The following is a 15996-nucleotide window of genomic DNA, read 5'->3' on the forward strand; positions in this document are numbered from 1 at the left end:
AGCACTAGTTTATTTGTATTTATTCATTGGTATGTGTATTTGTATTTATTCATTGGTATGTTTATTTGTATTTATTCATTGGTATGTTTATTCGTATTTATTCATTGGTATGTGTATTTGTATTTATTCATTGGTATGTTTATTTGTATTTATTCATTGGTATGTTTATTTGTATTTGTTCATTGGTATGTTTATTTGTATTTATTCATTGATATGTTTATTCGTATTTATTCATTGGTATGTTTATTTGTATTTATTCATTGGTATGTTTATTTGTATTTATTCATTGATATGTTTATTCGTATTTATTCATTGGTATGTTTATTTGTATTTATTCATTGGTATGTTTATTCGTATTTATTCATTGGTATGTGTATTTGTATTTATTCATTGGTATGTTTATTTGTATTTATTCATTGGTATGTTTATTCGTATTTATTCATTGGTATGTTTATTTGTATTTGTTCATTGGTATGTTTATTTGCATTTATTCATTGGTATGTGTATTTGTATTTATTCATTGGTATGTGTATTTGTATTTATTCATTGGTATGTTTATTTGAATATTTATTCATTGGTATGTTTATTTGTGTTTATTTGTATTTATTCATTGGTATGTGTATTTGTATTCATTCATTGGTATGTTTATTTGTATTTATTCATTGGTATGTTTATTTGTATTTATTCATTGGTATGTTTATTTGTATTTATTCATTGGTATGTTTATTTGTATTTATTCATTGGTATGTTTATTTGTATTTGTTCATTGGTATGTTTATTTGAATATTTATTTATAGAGCTCCTGTATGTGGAGCTTAATGAGCTCACTGTGTTGTGTATCTAACAGTTGCATCATCATTAGCGGAGCAATTTGTTAGCCGTGTTAGCGATGTGTTACTGCATGACCTCGTCTGTTTACCGCTCTGAACGCTCACGACCAGAAACAAGCAGCGCGTTGAGCCGAACGGCGCTAATGAAGACGTTCCGTCAGAGATTACAGAGCGCGTTCACGCTAACTGTCAGACGACATGTTTCTCAGTGTTTTATTAGCCTCCTAATGTCAACGTGACCCACTTTTTATTGTATTGATATTTGTTCTCTTCTTTTTGCATTGATGCATGAAGCTGTTCATAAAGCGATCAGTTTAATTATTCAATAGGCGGCAGACACAAGAGACCTGGTGTGTGATTAAGCTCCGTTTCTCTCAGAAGGAATGAAGCGCTCGATGTGAAACAAACAATAAACCGACGCCCAACGGATTCATGGGGAAGTTGAGTCACGCACGAGTGTGAATCCTACTCCGCCATCAACATCCCGCCTGATCAATAACCCCAATGTGTTGGCTCTCCACGGTGACGGAAACAAAGCACACACACACACACACACAGCAAGCCGGGCAAGGACGCATTCACGGTGCTATTACGCGGACACACAAGCTCTTAATGGGGAGCAGCTGGTGACAAAAACAAGCAGCTGAGACTCAAAGTGTGACTGCAGCCTGTCATGACACCGGTTGGCTGATGAGCTGTTTCTGCAGCGCCACCGAGTGTCTCACACATAGAACGAGACCAAGGCCTTGAAGTAAAGGTAGAGCTCGGTATTGGTTCTCTGCTTGTGTATCATATCGACACACAAACTAAACTCAAAGTAAGAGAAATAAAACAAATGTATATTAGACGCATGGTTTTTATTGATTGACACTACGTCACAATGTGAAAACAGTTATGTAATAAAATCCAAAGCAGAGAATAACGAATAAATCAAGAACAAAAGACGAAGTACCTTGAAGGTGTTATCAGCTGTAACCGCTGTATGAGAGCAGTGCAGAGAGCTCACGTGCACTAAAAGGCACGCTCACGTGCACTTACAAGCACTGAGGTACACGGCCTGATAACACACAGACATTACTCCTCTCTATCTTCACATCGATGATAGTTATGTGATGAGGTGCTAATGATCTGTTTAATACGGCTCCTTTAAAGTTATGCACACTATATGACAGCAGATGGTTCGGGACATTCGGGATTAACAAGAAGTGCTTTGATTTTGCAGACTTCCTGCAACGATTTAAAAACACCCTTGAAGACTTGTTTTGGTATAATCACGCTCTAATCTTAATCACCCTGCAAGAATGATATGACTTGTAACAAGTTTCAACATGTTAATATTAACTGGATTTAATGTTTTATCAAAACGCCAAAACAGCCATGCTAGCAGCTGTGCTAGGCTATATGCTAACGGAAATGCTAACTTCTGATGTTCAGCAGGTATAACATTTAGCATCTTACGTTAGTATTTCAGCTAACATTGTAAATTACACAAAGCTGATGAGAATATCAGAACTTCTGCAGGTCTTTCGTGATAAACTGAAGTATGACGGCGCTAAATGAAAAGGATTAAAAGTTAAGAATGATTCAATTATAATATTTTTATGAGAACTTCTACAATAAGTGAAAAGCATGACTCAAAACTTCTACTTACTGAGTCAAAATGTAAAGTCAGACTTTTGACTCACCATGAGTCATATTATTTTTTTTATCAATTTATAGTTTCTTTTGTGTTCTTGGCTTCAGTATAGATTGAACAGGAAACATGTTCATGGATGTTTTCAGTACACGTTCTCTGCTTCCTGATGTCACTAATCGGTCATTACGTCTCTAACATGCGTACGATCCTTTCATATATGAAACGGGACATTATATATAGAATACATTCAGTGATGTCAGTGTGTGTATGAAGAGCTCATGTTTCCTGAGAGGCTTGTTTGTTGCTTTGAGAGGTTTGTTGGAGAACACAGTAGTTCTTTGTTTTTTTTGTTGTCCTAGTTAAGTCCGTTTCTCTTTGTGTGTGAATGAACATGCATTGAATGAAAACATGCTGGAGTGGGTTGTTAGCATGCTGCACAGATGTCTCTCAATTAAGTCCTGCCATACCCGCCGCGTCTTTGTCCAAGCAGAACCACATGAAGTCCAATTAGACCGGTGAAGAAATTGTTAGATTGCAGCCTGTGAGTCATTCTGCTAAAATTACAGCTGCTCTGCCTGTTGCATTCGCCTCTGAAGCCTCTGTACATCGCCCTGTACATCGCCCTGTACACCGCCCTGTACATCGCCCTGTACACCGCCCTGTACATCGCCCTGTACACCGCTCTGTACATCGCCCTGTACACCGCCCTGTACATCGCCCTGTACACCGCCCTGTACATCGCCCTGTACACCGCCCTGTACATCGCCCTGTACACCGCTCTGTACACCGCCCTGTACACCGCCCTGTACACCGCCCTGTACACCGCCCTGTACATCGCCCTGTACATCTCTCTGTACACCGCTCTGTCTCTTGTTTTTCTGCAGCTCGCTACGTGGGACTCAGTTCACGGTCTGAACGGCAGTCTGAAGGAGAGTCGCATAGAGAACGGCATGCAGGGAGTGACGGTCAAAGTGGTCACTTTACTGGTAGGTGACACGAGATATTCAACAGTTTATTTAATCACATTTCACTGCCATAACCATTCAGACCGCAACAGTAAAATTACTTACAGTACAAGTAATTAAAAGATACTTGTGTTTATGTGCATGTGTGGGAGATTAAAAATATCTTTCAGCCAATTAAAGAGTTTCACAAGTTACGCAATTTGAGCTGCAGTGTCAGTGAAGCTACAGAGGATGAGATAAGAGATAAAGTGAGATTAGACACAATACATCCCAAAGAATGACTTTGTGCTCAAGATAATCACTAAACATAGCAGAAATATACTACTACAATACTATGCATGTACTAGATGTACAAGGATGCATCTATGTATTTGTAATGAAATAAAACATGAACAAAAATATGGAGAAAATAATACATAAAGGGAAGTGCAGCGTACAAATGAGCAAAACATTAATGAAAGTGTGATGAGAGAGGTTACAGTGTTCAAAACTACAAGCGATGATTAAAGTGCACACAGAGTAACGACATGCACAATATAAATAAATATAAATAAACTAGGAACTGAAGGACAATATATATATTTACAGGCTAACATCCAGTAATTTACATTTTGTGTTGACTAACTGTAGGTTAACATTCAGTGTTACATACATTCTCCACTGATATTTAAAAAAACAATCACCAAAAACTACACAATGTTGAAGCTACATGTGAATAAAAAGTCTTTAAAATGGTCAGTCAGCCTCAGTGGAAGTCTTGAAACTCCATGAGAGAAAATAAAAAAACTCCGATGTTTGCTCCACTCTGTCAATTCAGTTCTTTAAATACAAGTTCAATTCTTGATATAACAAAAATAATCCCACACTCCAGAGCACAAAACACACTTCAATAACTCCAGAGGAAAGTCCTTCAGTCAATAAAGGAGAGAACGACTTTATAGCTCGTGTGCTTCTTTTTATTGTGGCTGGTGATTCGTCTCACTCTCTCATGTTCCTCCACCCAAAAGTTTCCCCGCAACACTTTTTTTGTTTGTTGAGAGGGCATCGATCCAGAACCAGCACCGGCCGGACTAACTAGTTCAAGAGATAGAGCAGCAGCCAGTGTGCTGTCGCAGCAGCACGGAGACGCTGCTTTAATCAAGCGAGACTAATACCTTCAGCCTGCAGCCGGGTCCTCTGCAGCTGCAACACTTCCAGCTCTGAGTGCTGCAGCACAGACACACACTACCAGCTACAGACACACTACCAGCTACAGACACACACTACCAGCTACAGACACACTACCAGCTACCGACACACACTACCAGCACAGACACACACTACCAGCACATACACACACTACCAGCTACCGAAACACACTACCAGCTACAGACACATAGTACCAGCTACCGACACAAACTACCAGCACAGACACACACTACCAGCTACAGACACACACTACCAGCACAGACACACACAGCATATACACACACTACCAGCTACAGACACACACTACCAGCACAGACACACCCTACCAGCTACCGACACACACTACCAGCTACAGACACACACTACCAGCCCAGACACACACTACCAGCTACCGACACACACTACCAGCTACAGACACACCCTACCAGCTACAGACACACACTACCAGCCCAGACACACACTACCAGCACAGACACACCCTACCAGCTACCGACACACACTACCAGCTACAGACACACACTACCAGCACAGACACACCCTACCAGCTACCGACACACACTACCAGCTACAGACACACACTACCAGCCCAGACACACCCTACCAGCTACAGACACACACTACCAGCCCAGACACACACTACCAGCTACCGACACACACTACCAGCCCAGACACACACTACCAGCTACAGACACACACTACCAGCCCAGACACACACTACCAGCTACAGACACACACTACCAGCCCAGACACACACTACCAGCTACCGACACACACTACCAGCCCAGACACACACTACCAGCTACCGACACACACTACCAGCTACCGACACACACTACCAGCACAGACACACACTACCAGCTACCGACACACCCTACCAGCTACAGACACACACTACCAGCTACAGACACACCCTACCAGCTACAGACACACCCTACCAGCTACAGACACACCCTACCAGCACAGACACACCCTACCAGCACAGACACACACTACCAGCTACAGACACACACTACCAGCACAGACACACACTACCAGCTACAGACACACACTACCAGCACAGACACTACCAGCTACAGACACACACTACCAGCTACATACACACCCTACCAGCTACAGACACACCCTACCAGCTACAGACACACACTACCAGCACAGACACACACTACCAGCTACAGACACACACTACCAGCACATACACACACTACCAGCTACAGACACACCCTACCAGCTACAGACACACCTTACCAGCTACAGACACACACTACCAGCACAGACACACACTACCAGCTACAGACACACACTACCAGCACAGACACACACTACCAGCTACAGACACACCCTACCAGCTACAGACACACACTACCAGAACAGACACACACTACCAGCTACAGACACACACTACCAGCACATACACACACTACCAGCACAGACACACACTACCAGCTACAGACACACCCTACCAGCTACAGACACACCTTACCAGCTACAGACACACACTACCAGCACAGACACACACTACCAGCTACAGACACACACTACCAGCACATACACACACTACCAGCTACAGACACACCCTACCAGCTACAGACACACCTTACCAGCTACAGACACACACTACCAGCACAGACACACACTACCAGCTACAGACACACACTACCAGCACAGACACACACTACCAGCTACAGACACACCCTACCAGCTACAGACACACACTACCTGTGCATGACAAACATAAAAAGTAACTCAACTCTGCACACTGTTGACACAAATTCATTGCATGTTACAACCGACAAAACCAATATTAAGCAAGTAGATAACTGTCAACGTTTTACAAACTTATATGATTGAACTAGAAACAGAACAACCAGGAGCGCTGAGGGGAGACAACAGAAGAAGCAGGGCCATCGGGCAGAGGAGATGGAGCCTCCATCATCTCATTGTCTCGTATTAATCAGCTACCTCACTGGAAAACTACAGTTGAAATATCTATAAACACCAAATCCTCAAAGTGTTTTGACTTGGTCCACTGAAGAATTTTAAAACACAGACCTCAGATATAATGATAATATTATCGAAATTTAAATTTGAAAGCACAAAGAGCATATGGTTTATGAAGACTATGCATTGAGCTGCGTTCTTGACACCGTAATAATTATACAATAGCTCTTCTAATTGTAAATGTAATCTCAGCTTATGATGCGTAATTGCTTCAGGGATTCATTTATATATTATCTGAATTACTGCCAATTTGCATTCAAGTCTCAGTATGAATAACACTCATTATGAATTTGTCTATTATACACATAATTCAATGCGATGGCCTATAAGTACACTGTTAAGAAGATACTTTATGAAATCTCAGCCATTCACTGGCTCTCCGTTTGACTCCATTCAAAATGTATTGCCGCACATAACCTCGATTCATTCTCAGACACAAGTTCACTTTGCGCTCTGTGAAGCTGCAGTAGTTGAACACAGTAAAGTAACTCTGTTTTTGTTCTTCAGTGCTGAGGCTTTAATGTTTGCACCTCCCACCTCTCTCTCTGTCTCTGCAGGAGGATCCTTTCGTCATGGTGGCAGAGAACATCCTCGGGCAGCCCAAGAGATATAAAGGCTTCTCCATCGACGTCCTGGACGCCCTCGCCAAGATTCTGGGCTTCAAATATGAGATCTACCAGGTGGGACTGAGTTTAGTTCAGGTGTCAACATCTAATGCACACAGTCCAGATGAATAAAGGAACTCCGTCCTGATTTAGGTTTAACAGGCTTTTGTGGATGATGATGAGATTGGTTTGTCACTTTTGAAGCATCAGACTGCGCGTGTGAACACACGTGTGAGGCTACATTATAAATGTTTAAAGAAGTGCAGAGACATCTCATCAAATCACATCATCCTTCTGCACCGCTCTCATGTGCTCATAACCTTGTGATCATAGTGTTAAAACATGTTGTTTTTTACTTTATTCAAACCATGGATGGATGACTGTATGAGCCTTACGGGCCCAGGGCTCCAGAGTGTCGGTGCCCTCCTGGCCTTCACCTACAAAATGCCAACTCAAAGAGACACTTACCAACCAGGAAGCGCCTCAAAATGACCAGGAAGAGTTAAAATGACTATGAAAGGCGACCGAAGAACTACAATGAGACACAAAGCAACTGTGAAGAGAAACAAAAAATCAACATTTAGACCAAAACAGCTGCAAAGAGACACAAAGAGACTCACAATGACCATGAAACGGAGAAAAAAAAACTACAATGAGACACAAAACGACTACAAAGAGACACAAAACAAATACAAAGACACACAAAACAACAGCAACTATGAAAAAGTGGAAGATAGAGACTCCAAATCTACCAGGAGACAGTATTTGGTGGGTCGTAGCAGTCACATTGTGAGAATTTGCTTTCTGACACCGTCTTTGGTGTCCAAAGCTTATAAGTGGCTGTTGATGGATGAGTGTCACATTGATACTAAACCACATGTTGTATCGATGACTCCAGCCGTGTTGAAGCCTGAGTATTGGATGAATAACTACAGCTTTCATTGTATTTGCTCATGAGGTTGAACCTTGTTTTAGGTGGTAGCTTTCTGAGCTGGTGACTTGAACTCAATAAACTTACGAATCTCTCCTCCAGGTGGCAGACAGTAAATATGGATCTCAGCTTCCCAACGGCTCGTGGAACGGCATGATCGGTGATCTCATCAACAAGGTAAAGCTGGAATGCAACTGGCGGAGGAGATAAAGGGTCATATGATTCACTAGAAACTGACTGTTTGAGCTTTAAGCTAACACAGGGTCATATTTTGTCCCTGCTGGCCACCGAAACATGAATACTTGTTACTGATTGGCTAAACACCACCTCCTCCTCCAGAGAGCCGACCTGGCGGTGTCGGCCATCACCATCACACCAGAGAGGGAGAACGTGGTCGACTTCAGCAAGCGTTACCTGGACTACAGCGTCGGCATCCTGCTGCGAAAACCTGAAGAAAAGATCAACATCTTCTCTCTGTTTGCACCCTTTGACCTCGCCGTCTGGGCCTGCATCGCTGCCGCCATCCCCGTGGTGGGAGTGCTCATCTTCCTGCTCAACAGGCTGCAGGCGCTGCGCTCCTCCTCTACCCAGAATGCACCGCCAGGCCAGCCCCACAACGGCGGCGTGGGGTCGGGCTCCCTGCACAGTGCCATCTGGATTGTCTACGGAGCGTTCGTTCATCAAGGTGAGAGGAAAGACGCTAGTGAACTCAGACAATTACAATCATTTATTTCCATTTCTGATTCAACGTCAGTATGTCGAACAATCTCAACACAGTGTTCCATGAAAACTTTGTGTCTTTGCATCAACTTGGTATATTATTGCTTCACGTTTGGTGTAACCGCCCCATCACAGGTTTAAAGATACTGAACCTTTCCCTGCTTACTACTTTACACTACTTTACACTACTTTACACTACTTTACATCACTTTTAAAGCTGGGCTGCATTAGCATTTAAATTTTAAAAAATCTATAAATTTGAATTGTATTTGAAAGAAAAAATCTTTGGAAATTTTTTGCATCGACTTTAACTTTGATGAACTTTGACCAACAAGTTTGCACAGTTGACCAAACAAAAATGTTATGAATGCTAATGTTGCTCTGCGCCTAATAGAAATGAACATCGGCGACTGCTTGCTTACATGTTAGTAGTTGTTGCTGAATAGGTTAAAAAGTCAGACAATCTTTAACGTTTCCTGATGAACACAGTTCAGATCAGCTACGTGTCTCATTGTGCTGATTTTTTAAAATGTTCTCACGGTGTAGCAGCTCAGTGTTTGGCTGAAACCAATCAGGGCTGATCACAGCAAAAGGAAGATTATCTGCCTTGTAAAGACGGATTTCAATTTGATTTCGGGGGAGGGGAGGGTTTAATTTGGAGCGGTTACACGGATTACACAGCAACAGAAGAGGGGAAACAATAATCACGGGAGGATTTGTATAGCGTCTGAAATATTTAGCAGAGAAGCAGAAACAAGGACATCAAACTTGAGAGTGCTTAAATGAATCAGAGAGAGGCTTATATTACACAGAGCTCCAGGAAATGTAACAGTGATGTAATAAACGTAGGTTTTCTGTGTGTGGGAAGGTTTGTGGATCCACTTTGTTCAACCCCGTCTCTTGTAAAACACTACCTTCCAATGCAACTAAACTGCATCCTTAACTACGTTTCGAGGGAAACATATTTTCTCCAGGATTGCAGTCGAAGTTTTAAACATGTGGTTGACGTAAATTCATAATTCACAATGCAGTTTCGTTGTATGAGGATGTTGTTTTTAGGAGACAGAGCTGCTTTGTTGCAGTTGAAACTCTTGATAAATGCAACACAAACAGTAAAACGTTTCAGGATTAAACTTTGAGGAGTGATGTTATGAAGCTGACTCTCATATTGTGCCTCTGTACTTGTGAGGACCTTCACTGACTTAATAAATATTCTCTAACAACTAACCTCGTCCTAAAACATTATTCTAGTCCAAACACTGAAATAAGGCCAAACCAATTTCCAAACAATAACCTTTCTCTCCTCTAAAGTTCTCCTCATCTTTAAAATGTCTTTAAAATGTCAACAATTTGCCTGAAAAATCTTTTCCATAAAATGTTATTTATTCTTTTCCAAAATAATCTCAGTTACCAAAAAATGTCCTAACCTTCCAGAAGGGTCTCGCTTTCCAAAAAAAAAAAAGTCTCACCCTACAAAAGGTCTCACTTACCAAAAAACGTAAATATCTGTACGTCCTCACCAGGACTTCCAAAATGTCCTCCTGCAGGTCCTTCCATCGTCATCAGCAGATTGCTGGAGAAATCTCTCAGTTGACGAAGAACAAGTTGACTATGATTGATACTGTCCTCACTTCCTAACATGTCCTCACTAAATAAAACTAGCCTAATTTTTCAAAAGAAATGTCATTAGTTTCCCAAAATGTCCTCCCTTTTTAAAAGTGTCCTTAATCTCAAGGTCTACAATTCGACTCTGTCCTCTAAAAGGTAGAAGAAGAAGAACACACATACACACTTTCCCAGCAGAGGCACCCAGCTGCATCTATTATGGTCTGGCTGGTTGCCTGGGAAACCTTTTAGGCCTAACGGGGTTGTGATTAGATGCAGCAGCTCCGCTCGCTGTGATAAAGCAGCGCTCTCTCTCTCCTGCTGTTTGAATCCTGGTCACCTGGTCACAGGTTTGAATCCCCACTGCGTGAGTCCTCTTAAACACCTAAGTGTTCTGAAGCTGGACTCTCAACACGCAGCAGCTCTCAGATCAGTTAAAAAATCTGTGATTAATGACCTGGATGTAGTAGTCGTCTGTGTGTGTGTGTGTGTTTGTGTGTGTGTGTGTGTGTGTGTGTGTGTGTGTGTGTGTGTGTGTACATGTTGAGGAAACATTGAACAATCTGTTATTTATACCAAACAAGATCAAAATAGTTGTTTTCTGAAGATTATGTCCACTTTATTTGACCGGACAAGAGGGAGCATATTGGTAGAGCAGATTGTTCTTGATAACAAAGAATGAATCAATATCTTTATTCTGACCTCACTGTATTCATGAATTAGTTTAAATACACAAAGTCTAGTCGTTGCACGATTCAAACCCGGCCTACGATTGAGATTTTCTTTCCTTAAACACAAAATAAATTATATTCTACAGGATGAAGGGAGCTCTCTTTAAAATGCCTACTTCAATATTCCATACGGTTCATAAAAATTACCAACAATAACAGAGAAGAATATGAATTCCCCTAAAAGGAAATTAAAACAAACACACTGTTGTGATCAATCTTTAAAATGTTACTTCAAGAATATATTTTATATAATGAAAGATAAAGTTCATTTTCTTGCTAATACTGCAGCTCTTGACATTCCTGCATGCAGCCAAGACCAGAAACATCATTTTCTTTTCTATTTTTTATGTTTTTTGAAACGACCAGAAACAGACGTCCTCTCTTGGTTGAAAGTCCACTCTCGGTAATGTAGGACTGTATGTGTGTAGGTGGGGAAGGCGTGGTCGGCTCGGCGGCCCTGAGGATCGTCATGGGCAGCTGGTGGCTCTTCACGCTCATCGTGTGTTCGTCCTACACCGCCAACCTGGCAGCGTACCTCACCGTGTCACGCATGGACCACGCCATACGGTGAGACACACACACACACACACACACAAAGATCTCTGATGGGCATCTAAGAAAGCGTCAATGAATCAGTTTAGAAATGATGTAAAATTGTGTTTCTGATAAAGTCTGATCACGCTGATGCTTTCTTGTTGACATGAAACAAAAGGTTCCCGGCTGGAATCGAACCGGTGACGTTGTGGTTACGTGGCAGCATGAATGTTTGCAGATACGTTCATAACAACTGTTTCTTTATTCATTTCTTTGGTGTTTTATAAAAAGCATAATCACATTCCTTCAAAGCTGAGGTCGCCAAACTACAACTGTTTTAACTAGAATATAATGTGAAACGCTGTATCTAAGTTCCACATCTTAGTTCAAACGTTAAAATTTAGTGAAATTGTCTCCGTCTTAACTTCTTGGTACAAAAAACTATATTTTTACCATTTCTTCCCTTTTCTGTTTGTTACATCTTTAATCATTTCTTTATATCTTCATCTTTTTAATGAGTCCATGAACAGAATCCAATCTGTGCCTGTTTTAATTAACTTATTTACAGATTTACACATAACATTATAATATTACGAGTTAATACTGAGGCCATGCACTCTATTAGAGTTTAAGAGGATTGAATTAATTTATATTAAATTAAAGATAAACATAAATACTTTGTATTGATTTAAGTGGACTGCAGCTGTGTGTGCAGCACTATGGCCCAAACAAAAGATCCTCCTTGGGAGACGATAAAGTAAATCTTATCTCATCTTGTACTACGTGGGCGCACTATTACACTTCTGTAATGTTAAATGTTAAACAGTTTAGTAGCGTTGTGTATTTATTGTGATAGAACATTCATTTTCTGTGGCACATGGGCCGTTCTGGTCTAGAAACACAGATGTTCTTGCAGTATAACTGGTTGAAATCAACATATTTTAATAATTTGTGCTGCGTATGGCCCACAATCATAAAGGTGTAAAGCGTATTTGTGGTTGCAGATTAGTAACATAGATTATAAAGTCATATAGGATTAGATTACGATCCAGTTAAGCGACTCAACTCAACATGGCGTTCATTCAACTCATTCAACCTTTAACAGTTTTTCACACATTTGGCTGATTATTAATCTGAAAGAGGCCCCTCCCCCTAAAAAGATGGATGCCCTCAAATCACCTCAAGAGTAAAGCTGCACATCGTCTGTAATTCAACACAAAGAAACCCTCGAGTGGCGTCTGTGAAGTGGAAGAAGTTGAGCTGATGCAGTTATACATTTAGAGGGTGGACAGATTAGCTTAAAAAATAATACAAAAAAAAAGCCCTCAGCATGAATATTTCTCCATAAAGAATTGACACCGAAAACTTCTGAGTTCAAGTGTTTAATGCAAACTGAGTCTTTCTCACATTTAACCTCCTGCTGTTAGCGGAGAACACACTGACCTTAACTCTCAGAACAACAAGGGAAGTTTAGCTATGGTCCAAAGTTTAAACATGATTTGATATCTACAACCTCATATATTTTGATGTACTCGTGAATAAAAGTATATAAACGTAGTAGGATTTTTGTGTCTCTGGAGGATAAAACTTTTGTTTCCAAAGAACCAAATGTGCGTTAATCCGCCGCTGAAGACAGTCATTATGACAAGAACGAACAACAATCAGCAGCTTTCATCACAGTGAACCTCTTGACCCTGACTCTGTTCAGATGGACAGTCATTTGATGTTCCAGCTCACGGTGATGAACACAGACCTCCAGCTGTCAGTCCTGTTTGACTGGATGTAAAGATGTAGTTTAAAGATAACAACCTGGAAAACAAGAACACTTTGTCAAAGTTTTTTTGATAAAAGCTTGTAGAAATATTTATGATCTGCCTGCAGACACGTCGTCTGTCTGTCTGTCTGTCTGTCTCTCTGTGTCTGTCTGTCTCTCTGTCTCTCTGTCCGTCTGTCTCTCTGTCCATCCGTCTGTCACAGGTTGCATTAGGTGAATCCTTGTTCACACAGTCAGATTGATCTTTGCATCATTTCCTTATTAATCTGATCATAGATCAGATTAATGTTGATGTTGGGAAACATTTACTCCAGAGTGTCCTCACTGTGAACAGATCAACGTATTGACCACAGATGTTTTATTAAACTGTGTGTTGGAGTTTGATCCTAACGAGCACAACACCATCAACTCCGATCGACGTTCGGCAACATTTCGTTTCTCACCTTTTTACTTTAGTCTCAACCCCAGCTGTTGAAAATACCTTTTTTTAAATAATTTGTAATGAAACAAACACATGACTTTCACCCAGGAGACCAACGTTTGTGTTGTTGAGTTACTGTGACGTTACATTAGTCACGTTTATGACGTCTTTTCTGTACTCACGTTAAGTTCTTTACGTGCTTATTTGAAGCCCAACTATGATGTTCTTCTTAAAGCTAACTAAGTGGTTTTGCTGCCTAAACATAAATGTGTTTTTTTTTTTCACAACGACCGTAGTGGAGCATCATAGGATGATAGGGATCCTCCAAATCCCACAATGCAACTAACCAGCATCTTCTGTTAAAATATGTTCAGACAGAGCAGTGTGTGTGTTATTTTCCTCACATCTCTGTATGTTACAGATAAACAACATTTGTATCTGTGTTCACATTCACGTCTTTCCATTGACTTCCTGTCTGCCGTCAGAGGAATGAGTTCCTCTCTCCGTCTGAACCCTCGAGGCTCCGGAGCTGCTGAGCCGAGCTTGAAACTAAAAGTTTAAAAATCTTCCACAGAAACAGAACAAAAAGAAGCCCAGCTTGTGTCCACTTTGACTGATGAGGAGCTTCTTCTGTTCTTTACGTTTGAAGCTCTTTATTACTCATAAATATTACACTGTGACAGTGAAGTGCATTCAGCAAACACCTCTGGCTGTTGAGGTGTACGTGGTGTCAACAGTCCCGGTCGGCGTTACAGACAACAAAAAAAGCATTTTCTCCTTTTTTTGTTTCATCCCTAAACCCAAAAGAGTGGCAGGACATCGTCGTCTGAACCCAGTTTCTATCCTGTGATTCAACCATCATCACCCCGCTGTGAGAGTGTGTGAGTGTGTGTGTGTGGCCAGCTGGATTACCTGAAGCTCTGCTTAGATTTCATGTTCAAAGGACCCAACGTCTCTATTTTCAGTCCAAACAAGCGTCTGATGGTCTTTCTTTAGGTTCATAGTTCAGCTCCGACCATGTCCGTGTTGTTGTTCTGTCATCTCTTTAAATGCGTCTTCTAAAGACACACTCGATGGAAGATTGCGCGGCTGAGGAACATCGTCGTGTATTTTTTGTCTTGTGTATGAATAAATAATGTTATCTCTCATTTTCAATCTAAATGTAAAAAACAGTAAGTTCACCTCCATCCTCCATTTCTTTTTTTATTCTCTGAGAATCCAATCCAAGCTGACATTTCCATCAGCACATCCCGCCACGTTGACTAAGTGAAGGGCGAGTAAATGCTGAGCACTAAGACTCGGCTTTTATAGACATTCAATGAATGCTGAAGTGGAGATTTGCATTTGATGGAGATTTGATTCCCCGCCTCAGACGGCGGGGAATCATCTTCCTCCTGACTGGAAAACCATCTTTGCCGGATGATGTTTCCTCCTCCCTGTGTGAAGCCTGTCATTACTGCAATATAACACTCCATCACACAGAGCGGCTGTTCACAGCAACACTGTGAACGTCTTCACCGCACTAATGGAAAGTTTCATTGAATCCTGACATCCAGCTGAGAATCAGGATGATTGACACGTTATAAAAGGTTTCATAGGACGCAGGATATTAATGTATATCATGGTTTACTGTTTGTAAAATCCCTGTTAGTGTCGTTTAATCCAGGGTCTGGATGAATGATGTCATTATGCATCACAGGGATGCACAACACAATTCAGTTGTAGCCCATTTTCAACACAACAAACACATGACAAACAAAACAAGAAGGTTTATTCCTGTAGTGCTTTCTTTTTGAATTTGCATCATAATGAATGTAAACAGCAGCAATACAAACAATCCTCTGAGCAGATAAGATGGTCGACATCTTCACACTAAACATGAGGAACTCTGACTGTTTGAGCATCGTGACGTGAACACAGACTCCTCCTCCTCTCCTCACTTTTCTTAATTCATGCGCTGACTACAAATACATCAGAATATTTTATTTCTGAGTGTTTTACTTTCAGCTCTTCATCCTCTGACTATTTTGGACGATGACATAACCAGATATCCAGCTA

At 41.1% G+C, this 15996-nt stretch overlaps 1 pseudogene; it reads left to right on the forward strand.

The window, feature by feature from the left end:
- Positions 1 to 15996, forward strand: part of LOC142938351 (glutamate receptor ionotropic, delta-1-like) — a 76418-nt pseudogene that overhangs the window by 40832 nt on the left and 19590 nt on the right.

This window comes from Anarhichas minor, unplaced genomic scaffold (assembly GCF_050575085.1).
Source record: "Anarhichas minor isolate MPS153535 unplaced genomic scaffold, ASM5057508v1 ptg000084l, whole genome shotgun sequence".
Classification (NCBI taxonomy): domain Eukaryota; kingdom Metazoa; phylum Chordata; class Actinopteri; order Perciformes; family Anarhichadidae; genus Anarhichas; species Anarhichas minor.